We start from the raw sequence: 13,824 nt of genomic DNA on the forward strand, positions 1-13,824 counted from the left end.
TGTGGAAGAGTTGATCAAAGGAACTCGATTTTGGATCATGCTTATGATGAGTAAATGTGAGGTCTTAAGTAGATCATGTGTGTACTAAGACGTGTAAGCTTCTTGATAAGGAGCCCTAAGGAATGAATATCTATCCATCCATATGGTAAAAAGCAGTAAGAAAATCAAAAGGTAGATACGAGTTTTAACAAGTAAAAGAAACAAGGTGAAGAAGGATACGACGTCCCAGTTAGTGAAGATTATCAGTATTTACAATTCAGGTAGAGAAATATAAACATTTTGAGTTACTTTCAACAGTAACAAAGATATATACTATTGACCACACCCATCTCAATTATGCCCTATGAGAGCTAACATATAGAGTTTAAGAGAAAGATTGGATATGAAGATTCAGCTTGGGTTAGAGTAACCCAAAATGGTGGATTGAGTCGGACCAGCCAAAGGTGAAACAATGTTTTTTTTGATGTTTTCAGAATAATGCGACAGATAGAAGTATTAGAAGGAGAATAAGAAGAGAGTAAATGAAGCATTATGAGTAAGGTATGATAAATGGGTGATAACGGTAAATCAAACAATGGTAGGATGATATAGTCTATGGTCAAGTGAAGGAAAAGACAAGAGATGACGGGCTTTGAGACTATAAAAGAGTATATGCCATAATGTCTTATCCTTATTTTGAGAAATGAGTTGGTGACTCCAACATGATTACTAGAAAGCTAAGTTAGACCCCTGGAGTAATAGAAATCAACATAGGCTAGTAAACAAAGAAAATCGAACATGATAGGGACGGGAGGATTTGATAATAGTCGACATCGCGAGATCTTCAGAGACCATGTTCCAACAAAAATAGAGAGGAGAACGGAAGAATTACCTTTCAAGGTCATTCAGGAAGACGCTTACCCAAAGTAAGCAATGTGAGCAAAGTTATGCTTAAGGGACTAAGTGTGCCGGTTACACTAGGTGTCACCCTCACGTGTAAGGAATTCAGTTATCCCTAGCAGAGAAGGGTTACCTCAAGGCGAGTAACAGTCAGTGAAGCCGTGAAAAGAAGCCAAAGATGAAGAGGTAAACAATATATGGGTAAATCTTCATAGCATTAAATGCTAGTACTCCCCTAAAGAGGGGAAGATGGTGTGATATAGTAGTAAGTTGTAGTTATATAGTTCAAGTAACTATGGAATAGTAAAGAGAGAGTGCGGTAAAAAGGTGAAAGGAATGAGATTACATTTATTCAAATCCTACAATATGTTACTACTCCAAAACATTATTCAAGCACGATGTCGGGGAGAGGCAGTAAGGGTTCCCGTCCAGGATGTTATTGATACTATGTGCGAATGAACATTTGATACATAAGTATCCAGTGCGAGAGGTAAGTTAAGACAAAGGAAACAACCCAAGAGAGATTATGCAGAACATAGATATGAAAATGGATCAACGAGTATTTAGTAGTTGATTCAGGAAGAGCCTAGTTATGGCTATACAAGAGGATATAGATAAATCGGCAGATCGTGCAAGATAGTGAACCCCAGCATAGGGAGTTCAGTCTCACAGATACGACACTGTAATCATTGAGAAATATTCAGATAGGAGTTGAGGTAGTTATAGTTGCCGTAAAAAGTGTTAGGGAAATAAAAGAGAGTGCCACTGGGGAGACAAAAAAATTTGAGGTCAAAAGTAACCCTGCGTAAACAAGGGCACGAAGGTATATAACTGACGATATTTATAAGTGAGTAAGAACATCAAAAATTTCGTCATGTATATGACGGGATAAGCTCACAGCTTTACAAGAGTCAGAGAGTCTTCCATAAATGCTACAATAAAGGCTAGCCAAGGAAATAAGGAAGAATGCTTCAAACAAAGCATAGTGACCTAAATAAATAATGGTCTTGTAACAATAGTCTCACTACGGCATTGTATGCTCTCCATAACAAAGTGGCACATGTCCTAACTGAGGAACGGGAAGTAAAATCCAAAGTAATATTCAAGATCATATGAGTTTCACAAATTCCATATATGTGGGCACTAAGATAAGCCACGTATTCATGCAACAAGTAGCAGAACAACCAAGAAAGGTAATTGCTTACTTTTAATGAAAGCTGAGAAGGCACGAAAGAATTATTCGATCTATTACCCAGAGTTATTTACGTTATGAACACACTTACACTACTAGAAATTGAAGCTATGGCAACCCTTCAAAAACCATTTCTATAGATCTGCTAATCGTCCTTATAGGGCTATTGGAACGGATGTTGACTCGTTCCGGGATTCAGCGTTACAATAGGTCTATTGGAACGGTTATTTGCAATGGTTCATAAACCGTCTCCATAGATAGGGATATTGTAACGGTTTTGGATTGCTACCATGCTCTATCTACAGGAACGGTTTATTTTCTATTGGGACGGTAATAAACCGTCTTGATAAACTAATACAGCTAATTTTTTTAAGGTTGTTGCAACGGTTTTCATGATATATTGCAACGATTTTCATGGTATATTGGAACAATTATCAGTACTCTATTGCAAGGATATTATAACATATTGGAACAGTTATTAGGGGCTGCTATTGTTATTTGCTAGGTCTATTGGAACGGTTATATTCTCTGTTGCAACAAATTATAATTTCTGATATTTATGGAAGCAAAATTAGAAATATTTTCCTATTCTATGAAATTGTTTACACCATATCCAACTAGCATTATCCATGTACAAAAACAAAATATGGATACAATGTTTGGTCAAACAATTCAAAAGTCAAAATAGATGAGTTTGCATACAAAAAGTTCTAAACTAAAATATCCTTAAACATAAAAATAAAGCCTAACAACACTCAAGTAAGGTCTACGTCACTGCTTTCATCCGCAATCACTGCACCTACAAAAGTTAAATGAGAAATAATTAAATAACATTTTTAGGATAATTGAATCACAAAGTAATTGAATGACCAATTTGATAATAACTCGAAAATTTTCATTCTCTTTAAATTCTTAAATTTTTCGGCAGAGTTTCCTTTGTAAATATGACTATCCCAAAATTTCAACCTGCTCAAAACATCATTTGCAAATACAACTATGCAGAACCAACAAAGAAGAGAAAAGAAACAGAATGGGAAAAGATATCCCACCAAATAACTGAAAGTATTAGTGGTGGGATTTGTGCTAGTTTCATACCCCACCAAATAACTTGACAAGTATATGAAAAGCATGTCAAGCATGCATATAAACAAAATTTCTTTCAATGTAACTCTAAGAAGATTTTCTTTTCCAAAGTTTGGTAGATTTAGTATTTCAAGATTCAGGTAATCAGCATAATCTAAGATTTACAAAGAAATTAAAGAGTTGAATAAATTAACCAGCCAATGACAATGCAACTTGCAGTTTCTTTAAAGGGCATCAAGGAATCACACATTGTCTGCCAATTACATCAAACACCTCTCAGTGAAGTGACAGCACTAGCGATCAATTTAATAGATAGATATATATAATTTCATCAATAAAAACATTTTAAAAGGATATCAAAGTAATATAAAGATATAGTACTATAATTCACCACTAAACACTTTTAAAAATGATTAGTTCAATTTGCATAAGCTCAGTCTATGACTTATGTGAACCCTCACCGGAAGGAGTATTAGTTAACAGAATACTTCGTCTATAAAACCAACATTCCAATCTCAGGCAGTAAAGTTGCAAAAGCTGGAAAGCTAAAAAGAAAAACAAGAAAAAGGAGATCCACGAGAAAATGCTCAATCTCCCATATCAATTGGCGAGAGTTACGTTTTACCCCTTAGTACACCCATCCAGCAAGAATCTATATTAGGTCTTTGAACACTGAATGAGTAAAGCAAAAGAAAATACTCGTAAATAAGTTTATCAACTTGGAGATCAACCCTATGATTATGGAAAATGATCAGCAGGGATCTGATGCACTTAACACGACGCGATATTAGAAGTAAGTAATCACGATTGCTAAATATCATGATTAAATTAAACCATAATATATATCCCAGCTATAGTTCTTGGCATCAACAAGTATAATTCTAAACCGAATAAGCTAAAAAATAAGCAATATTAATACCTCGAGTGAGTTGGCCTTCTTTGTTGCTATCAGTAGATGGACGACGAATTGGTTGCAAAGTTGCTCGTTATACAGAAGAAGCTTCTCCAGGAGAATTATCACCCAATGCCGCTAGAATAATATTAGCATCAATATCAATTCCTGAACGCTGAAGTCGTGGAAGGACATCTGCAACAACTTCTTGACGGATAGTTGCCTTTTGTTCCTCAATTTTCTCCTCCATCCTTTGTATCTTCTCCTACATTTTTTGTAGAGAATTTGTAGTATTTGAAGAAGATTCAAAACATCCTACCTTCCCTCTCAAAGAAGTTCTTGTAACCCCTCGTCCATACAATCTCAGACGTCCTGGATGTTCAGGCCCCATGACAGATGCAAATGCATCAACGGACTCATTGCCATTTTCATTTTGTTGGGCTTCAATTGCCACCATTTCAGCCTTCAAAGCAAATTCAAACAAATAGAACAAGTAAATAAAAAGTATACTAATAAAAACAAATAATTGATCTCGATATAACATCAGTTAAATATAATTGGCACAATTTTACTAGTTGTATCATCATCCGAGCACTTGTATGATCGCCCAGCTTTCCTTTTTCTTGTAGCTACAAAGACTTCTTTTGTCGATAAAGGATCCGAAGTTTCCTTCTCGTTTTCCTAGTTACATAGTTACATGAAAGTGTGTTAGAATTCGTGGTGATCTACCATGTACTAAACAAGAGCAGAAATTGAGAAATTTTTTGCCATTATTTGCTAGTTACACACCAACTTAGAGCGCACTAAAGTAAAACTTCTTTTTCATGCAGTGTGAGGATTCTTCAACTTTTTCCGGTTCTCAATATTAATTTGGGACATTTCCTGCAAGAAGAAAGAAACATCAAACAACAACTTACAATTCTGAATCAAAATTGGGACATTAATGCAAAAGAATGTGATTGACTGATTCTACTTTTTCCTTTACAAAAATCACACGTTGACTGATTCTGCTTTTCCCTTCACAAAATCACATGTTCTGCACAAGTTGTAACTTCTTTTCTGCAAATTATCCTAGGTTAAGCATGTGTTATTTACAGCAGTCCATCAAGCCAAGCCACCTTTGGTGGTGTTTTTGTTTTCCACATTGTCCTCTAAGCCTATTTGCACCTGTTTCCAACCTGTCCTCTTAGCGGTAAGTTATACAGTCATCTTAGTTCTTAGTAAAAACTAACTTGGCTTTGCAGGCATTATTTGTTTTTTTGGGGCAGTTGTAATTTATGGCTATGAACCATCTAAAAGCTGGTGCAATTGTTCCTACTCCTATTGCCACAGTCTGAGTTACAAGAATCAAGGTTGTGGACCACTTGTATTCAGAGTCTCCATTACAAAAGTTGAAGCTCCAATGAAGAAAGTAAGAAGCAAAACAAGTGGAATAAGCCATGGTCCAGAATTTCATCAGCTCGTCCTTCAGTAGCAGAAGCAAAACAAGCATAAGAAACATGAGGGCGATATGCTCTTTGCAGAAAACATAGATTACACCAGTAGCTAATTGTATACCAATGTTCACAGATTATATAGATTACATATTTTCAGTTTCAGTGCTCTATATTTTCATAGATTACATAAATCTGTGTGGATACATAGCTAGGCCTAAAACTGATATGGAATTGCTTAAGACCATAACTTTTCAGCATATCTGCTTTTACGATATGTCGACAACCATACGACAACACAACAATTACAGACCAGTGTTTCGGCGCTTTTTGGGCAGAATTTTTCTGGAAAAAATCGCCAGCATTTTGGCGCTTTTTGGGCAGAATCGCCAGCATTTCAGCGCTTTTTGGACATTTAGAAAAAAAAAAGAAGAAGAAGAAGAAGAAGAAGTAGTAGTAGTAGTAGTAAGAAGTACATATACCTGGAGTTTCTCTGAGTTCCAATACCTAAGGAGTTCCTTAAACTGAGAAGCTGGAACATCTTCAGGGATATTTTACAATCGAGCTTCATCATTGTGATAGGAGTCAAAGTGATCCTTTTTCAATCTATTCTTGTGCTTTCTCCAGGCAGCTTGCACTGATTCCAAAGTATTTTTTTTTCCAGCTTCAGGAATATCATACTTAGTCTACAATTGATGTCAAATCTGTTAGTGCAGAAGATATGAGATTTTCAACCAAAAAACTAAAAATTAAGAAGTTCAGACCTTGGTATATTCCCATATATCCTCTTTTGTGTCCATCTTCCTCCAATCCAAAATATCAAGAGGACATAGAGTCGCATTCCTTGCAATGTGCCGAGGAAGCTTCCAAACTCCGTCATAACTTTTTCGCTAGGACCAACGGGTTGATTTAAGTGGTTAAGTAAAATCACTTTACGCTCCTGGCGTCCATGTACATTTTTCATCTTTGTTCTACCTCTTTTTCTTGGTTGAATAGAATGGCCTACAATTATATGAACAAAAAAAACACCAAATCAGTATTGTTGATACAATATATATGACTGCAATAGGATGTAAATATTTTCAGATAAAACCGTTGAATTCTTACCTTGTTCTTCAGATTGTTCATCTACAGTAGGAGTTGTAGAATCCAACTGAACTTATTCCTCCACTTGTTCATCTATTACTTGTGTGGCAGGAGTGGTTGATCTAGTTTGTACATGAGCTGCCACTCCTGAATATTGTGGCAGTAGCAGATTCTCTTCAATAATATTCGGATGCTCTTTGTTTGATTGTTTAGCAGGAACAACATATTTTGCAGCAGTGGTTGATCTAGTTTGTACATAGGCTACTACTCCTGGATATTGTGGCAGATTCTCTTCAATAATATTCGAAAGATCTTTCTTTGATTGTCTAGCGGGAACACCATATTTTTGGCTAAACGAACTCCTTATTTGATTTGCCAAAAATGCCATTGTTCCAGGTTTTGCGTATGTCGCACTTGTCTTTCTTTTGGGCTTTGAAGGTCTTTCTTGACTCATGTCTGTCAGAATCTGATGAAGAATACAAAAACAAATTATCTCTAATAGGTATTATATAAAAGACAACAGTAGGATTTAAAGACAAATTCTAGGAGTTGATCTTAGAAAGTTGAAATCTGCCCGATTTACTTATTATATTAAATTGTGTGACTGATGCTAAGGTCAAACTATCCACTTGATTTACAAAATAACAGCATAGAGACTTATAATCTACTTTACCTGAACTGATAGCAGTAGACAACCACAACTCTAAGACAACCACAACTTTAAGATAGGAAACAAACTAAACTTGAACTGAAACATATTAAAATAGCTCCATATATCAGACTAAAGTTTCAATTACTTAGCATATTACAAAAGCTTGAAATATAAACAAACTAAAAAGTCTAAGCTAGAGCATATACAAGAACAAAAAATTGTTCGAAAGAAGACAATAAAGTTCAAAATTACAAATAAAAATCAGATGTTCCTTCTTCAATCATCAGCCTCCATCCAATCCCAATCCGTCTTTCTTTTGGGCTTTGAAGGTCTTTCTTGAGTCATCTTGAGAATGTTGTGCATCAACTGGCATATCAATAACATCAAGAGGTACATCTTCTCTCGACCATCTAATATCAATATCGGCTAATCTAGTTGATGGACCGACATCATCATTAGGCTCCCTCCAAAATGTCTCCCCAACATTAGGAATATTTTCTTCCTCCAAATCATACAAATCAACAGAGACTTTATTCCTTGCATAGTAAACATCTTTCTCAATTGGATCCTCCACATAAAAACTTGGTGGACTTGAGATGCCAATACAAAAGAGTCATCAGTACTACATAATCGGTTAAAGTATACCCGAGTTAACCCATATTCATGAACTTCATTACGAAACCAATCACATCTAAATAATACAACACTAAAGCGACCCCAATAATCAATCTCAATGATATCCTGAATAGCTCCATAATACCGAACCTCTCCATCAATGGTATTTTGGTCCTTAGCACTAGCAAAACTATCTGTTGTTGCTGACAAAGTCACTCCACTATCTTGTATCTTCAACGGGGCATCCCGTATCATTGTATGAAATAAGTAGCCATTGATAAAATATCCAGTATATCATTTGGCCAATGTATTAGGCCCTTTAGCTAGCCATTGCAAATGATTGGGCACGTCAATGCCTTTTTACTTTCTCTTTAAACCAGTCGGCGAAGTTTCGACTATGATTTCTTGCTCTTACCCATGCATTTGATCTAGTTTGATTATCAATTAAATTCTTATGTTCCCTGAAAGACATATGTTTCAAATTTAATCATTAGGCCTTTATAAATTAAATTTAAAAATCTTAAAATATAAAATAAATAAAGCTTATAATACAAGTGATGGTAATATATTTTATCTTACATGATAAATGCCTTCACTTGTTCATCTTCAGTATTGAAGAGAGCATATCTATGTGCCTCAGAACATAACTGCAAATCCATAGCAAAAATCTTTCCTTTTCTCTTTTTCTTACTTCCAATTGGATGGCCTATTTTAGGAAAAATAGGTGACAAATTGCCTCCTCCAATGTCCCCATCATCCTCAGTTTGGTACCTACTGAATCTTGACTTCACCCCATCATGTAGGTATCTCGAGCAAAAGATCAAGCACTCTTCGGCCAGAAACCCCTCTGCAATCGACGCTTCTGGATGAGCTCGATTACGAACAAACGCCTTATATTTGCACAAATTTCTTTTAGTGGAATATATCCAGCGACAATGAGTCGGACCCTCGAGCTTAATTTCATTTACTAAATGAACAGGCAAATGAGGCATTATATCAAAATAGGTTGAAGTGAAAATCATTTCAAGTTCACATGTAATATCATTGATTTCAGTCTGCAATCTATCAAGATCCTCTCGCCTTATAACCTTGGCACATATGGCTTTAAAGAAGTTACCCAACTTAATCAATGTCAAAGAAACATTCTTGGGTAATGATTTTCTAACAGCAACTTGGAGCAAGTAATGCATTATAAAATGTGCATCATGACTCTTGTACCTGGATATTTTCATCTCTTTCTCATGCACACAACTTGATATATTCGAGGCACACCCTTTTGGCAATTTGGCATTTTTAAAGACGGTGCAAAATCGCCTCTTCTCTTCTGGATTCATGTAGAAACAAGCTTTAGCCAAAGATATTGTTCCACTTACAACATCTTGTATTGGTTGAAGCTCTTTTCGTATTCCCATTTCTTGCAAAATCGTAACGAGAATTTACATGATCTTTTGACTTTCCATCTATCTCCAATAATGTCCCAAGAATACTATCACATATATTCTTCTCAATATGCATTGGATCAAGTTTGTGACTCAATTTGTTAGTTTTCCAATATGGTAATTCAAAGAAGATGGATCTTTTCTTCCATGGACCCTTGTTATCCCGAGACCTTTTCTTTTGGCCCTTTCCAAAGACATTCTTGAATTCACGCAACTCTTCGAGCACTTCTGTACCCGACAAAGGAGTGGGTGCAAGTCTATGATCCTCCCTAACCATCAAATGATTTCTTATCTCTTTAAAATGGATGTTCAGGAGGCAAAAATGCCCGATGACCCATGTAGCACATCTTACGACTATGCTTGAGATATTGAGAGCATGTGCCATGATTACAGGTGGGGCATGCAAATTTTCCCTTTGTGCTCCAACCAGAAAGCATTGCTAGTGCAGGAAAATCACTAATTGTCCACATTAAGGCTGCACGCATTTGGAACATCTGGTTAGATTCGGCATCAAATGTTTCTACACCGAATTCCCATAGCTCTTTTAATTCAGCAATTAGTGGTTGTAGATACACATCTATATCATTTCCCGGAGATGAAGGACCTGGGATGATCATTGACAACATTATATACTCTGGCTTCATGCAAATCCAAGGCGATAGATTATAGTTCATTAACATAACAGGCCACGTGCTATGGGAAATACTCATTGTTCGAAACGGGTTGAAACCATCACTTGAAAGACCCAATCTAATATTACGAGGGTCGCTAGAGAATTCAGGGTGCAAGGAGTCAAACTCCTTCCCAGCATCACCGTCAGCAGGATGTCTTATATTTCCATCATTCGGTCGTTCAGTGGCATGCCATCTCATAGCTGCAGCTGTTTCGGGACACATGAATATCCTCTGAAGGCGAGGCTTTAATGGAAAGTACCTTAAAACCTTTGCGGGGGTTTTGGTCTTTCTATTAGTCAATACATTAACAACATTCTTCTATCTAGAAGACCCACACACAGAACAAGTATCTGCATTTATATTGTCATTCCAAAATAACATGCAATCATTAGGACATGCATGTATTTTTTCATAATGAAGGCCCAAATCTTTCATGCTTGTTGCCTTGTAGAAAGACTCGGGTAGCAGAGCAAATGGAAATGCCTCTTTTAACAACTCCAACAAGTCTGTGAATGCCACATTACTCAACCCGTGAATGCACTTAACAAAGTAAAACCGGATCGTAAAACCCAATTTGGAAAAATTCTCACACCCTGGATATAATTCTTCTTTTCCTTCTTCTACTAATTTAAAGAATCTTTTTGCATCTTCAGAAGGTCCATCCCCCACTCTTTCATGTCCCAAATCATCCTCGACATTTCGAAATGTATCATGAAGTAATCCATCAATATCATCATGCATCTCAGAACCTTCATCATTATTGCTTGGGCATGGAGTCTTTCTCGAGGAAAATCCTTCCCCGTGGAAAACCAATTTGGTGTATCCATGAACAAAGCTATTAACAATCAAGTGATCCTCCACCACATTCCTATAATGCCAAAAACAATTAGCGCACTCTTTTCAAGGGCATAATATTTCATTTCCTTGGGAAGCTCGTTCAAACGCCTTATCAAGAAAATTATTCACTCCATGTATGTACTCATCAGTTGACCTACGGAGGCTCATCCACCTTTTATCTCCGTTATCCATTAAATTAGTGTTATCCTATATAACACCAAAACAACCGGTATAAATTTGGTTTATGTACTTATAATCGAAAAAATCAGCTAATAAGAAAGGATAGAAAAAAGCCACATATTCTCAAAATTATATGAGTTTCATTGTTGTGAAATTTAACAGTCACCAAAATCGTCACATAAACAGCTACGTAAGGCAAATTTCATCAATAACAAACATTTTAACAAATAGTAGCTATTAGATTTAGCAAGAACAATGAATTCTTTTAAGTTAATGACGTGCTACAATCTTATCAGTGTGTACCATAAGAAGTAATGCAAATACTTGGAAATTAAGATTAGCAGAAGAATGTTAGAAGATCAGCATTATATGATTCTGATAACCAGGAAAAGAAAAGGAACCAATGATCAGTTTCACTTATAACTAGCAACATGTATTCCGAAGTTTAACCTTCTTATGATATTTAGAGGAAGGGCAGTATACCATTCTGTTAAAATTGGGCAGCATAAAAAACATAAAAGAAGAACTAGGCAGCATTTCAGAAAAGAGGAGAAGACTTAGAAAGAAGAACCGAATGTAAAAAAAAATCGCCAGCATTTCGCTACTATTTGGACGCTGAAACAGTGAAGAAGAAGAAGAAGAAGAAGAAGAAGAAGAAGAAGAAGAAGAAGAAGAAGAAGAAGAAGAAGAAGAAGAAGAAGAAGAAGAAGAAGAAGAAACAGTGAAGAAGCAGGAAGACATCATCACATACCTGTTGCCGCTGAATCTCTGTTGAAGTTGAAAAGGGAACCCTAGTCGTGNAAAGAATAGAAAAAAGCCACATATTCTCAAATTATATGAGTTTCATTGTTGTGATTAGCAGAAGAATGTTAGAAGATCAGCATTATATGATTCTGATATCCAAGAAAAGAAAAGGCAGCAATGATCGACTTTAACTTATAACTAGCAACATGTATTCCAAAGTGTAACCTTCTTATGATATTCAGAGGAAGGGAAGTATACCATTCTGTTAAAACTGGGCAGCATGAAAATAATCAAAGTAGAACTAGGCAGCATTTCAACGAAGAGGAGAAGACTTAGAAAGAAGAACCAAAGGTAAAAAAAATTCGCCAGCATTTCGCTGCTATTTGGACGCTGAAACAGTGAGAAGAAGAAGAAGAAGAAGAAGAAGAAATCATCACATACCTGTTGCCGCTGAATCTCTGTTGAAGTGGGAAAGGGAACCCTAGTCGTTGTTGTTGTTGGTCGTGTTTTAATAAAAGTACATTGATCCCTTCTTTTTTAATTAAATATGCTAGCAGCTTCACTCGCTTCGCTGCTACACCAGCAAATTCAGCGACCTCTATATTCTTTCTCTGTGTAGCTAATTTGCGAGCAGCACCCTGAGAAAAAATAAGAACGCAAAGGTTTGATGATGTCCAAGAGAGGAGGAAAGACATGAGGAAGGGGCAACCAAAGAGAAGTAATGACATCACCATTTCATTTTCCAAATGCATATCACAATTTTCAAACAATTACTGCACATTATCATCTTCATAAATAAGATGAGGCATCTAAAACTACCTCAGATACTACTTAGCGAACCTGAAACTGCAAAATGAATCAACTTTCTAGTAAACGTCCTTTCAGTTGAGCACTTGAAATGCTAGATTTATTATTCTTTCTGTTTTTAGTTATACTAGTCTCTCGGCACGTGTAACATAAGGTATGTAGTACAACGATTTGGTAAAAGAGTGGAGATCTCACGTTGTCATTAGTGGTCCCTTTCCAATCTATAATATTCAAATGATTGAGTCAAACCAGAATCCTAAGGCGCTTAGTTTGGTTCTCAATTGTAATTAGTGGTCCCTTTCCAATCTACTTTTCCTCACACAGAAGATTTAAGAGTCCTGTTCAAACATTTGACTCCACGAGAACACCCAAAACTTCCACCAGAAAAAATAGGTTATTGACCAGCCATTAGAAGCAGAAAGTACAAAATTGAAGTAGAAGGAAGAAACTGAACAGAGTACTAGACCCACGGTTGAGTACGCGTCCTTGGCACAAGGCAATTATTGAGCTGAGTGTTACAAAACGGAGGATCAAAACCACATATATCCCACAACAAAATCTTTCATAAGCATCTAAGTGGCAGATGTAAGTGTATTACTTGTACAAATGAGCACATATGAGAAAAAGAATACCACATGTATAGAAGTAACATTATTAGCCAAAATAGTCATGCAGGTTATTAGACACAGAAATAACTGGCTACTCAACAAACTGCACAGATATCAATTTAAGGTAGAAGTAGAAGGAGAGGAGAATAACATAAGTTGGACAATACAGCTAGTCATCAGAAGCATATTCCACTCTTTCTTTCTATTTATGCAGACAAGGAGAACACATGTACTGAAGATATAATTCCAAAATATTACCTGTTACGGAACAACAATCGGATTAACTACAAAGAAATGAATGGAAATCTTTTGTGTGTTTGGTTTAATTTGTAATTCCAAAAGGCCAGAAACCCATGAGACATAGCCTCGTTCACTCTGTATTCATAGCTAAGGTATATTACCATATAACTGCTAAATTCTACCATGCATATACACAAACAGAGCAGATCAGTCAAATATGACTCAAGGTACTCACACAGTCACACATCCAATAATCTGAGAACTTATCCAGATCCATTTACTCATATAGTCAGGAATCCAAAGAACAACATAAATGGCCGGACAACAATTTCATAAGGGCATACATGTCATCAATCAGCCATTCACCAGGCAAATAAATATCACTATCTCTAATCAATCTATATAAAATACAATACGACATTAGTAAACCATAGAGAGGATAGAAATATGCATAAGAAATTAT

At 36.1% G+C, this 13,824-nt stretch overlaps 1 long non-coding RNA gene across 2 annotated transcripts; it reads right to left on the bottom strand.

Moving 5' to 3' along the window:
- Positions 1-6,219: 6,219 nt before the first annotated feature.
- Positions 6,220-13,413, bottom strand: LOC109214819. 2 transcript variants are annotated; one of them, XR_002066247.1, is made up of 4 exons: positions 13,380-13,413; positions 12,148-12,344; positions 6,587-7,031; positions 6,220-6,481 (listed from the first exon to the last, which is right to left on the bottom strand). It is a non-coding gene; the product is annotated as an uncharacterized LOC109214819 (long non-coding RNA). The 2 variants fall into 2 exon arrangements; XR_002066246.1 differs by lacking the exons at positions 12,148-12,344; positions 13,380-13,413 and adding an exon at positions 11,714-11,762.
- Between the last annotated feature and the right edge of the window lie 411 nt (positions 13,414-13,824).

Source organism: Nicotiana attenuata, unplaced genomic scaffold (genome assembly GCF_001879085.1).
Source record: "Nicotiana attenuata strain UT unplaced genomic scaffold, NIATTr2, whole genome shotgun sequence".
Taxonomy (NCBI): Eukaryota; Viridiplantae; Streptophyta; class Magnoliopsida; order Solanales; family Solanaceae; genus Nicotiana; species Nicotiana attenuata.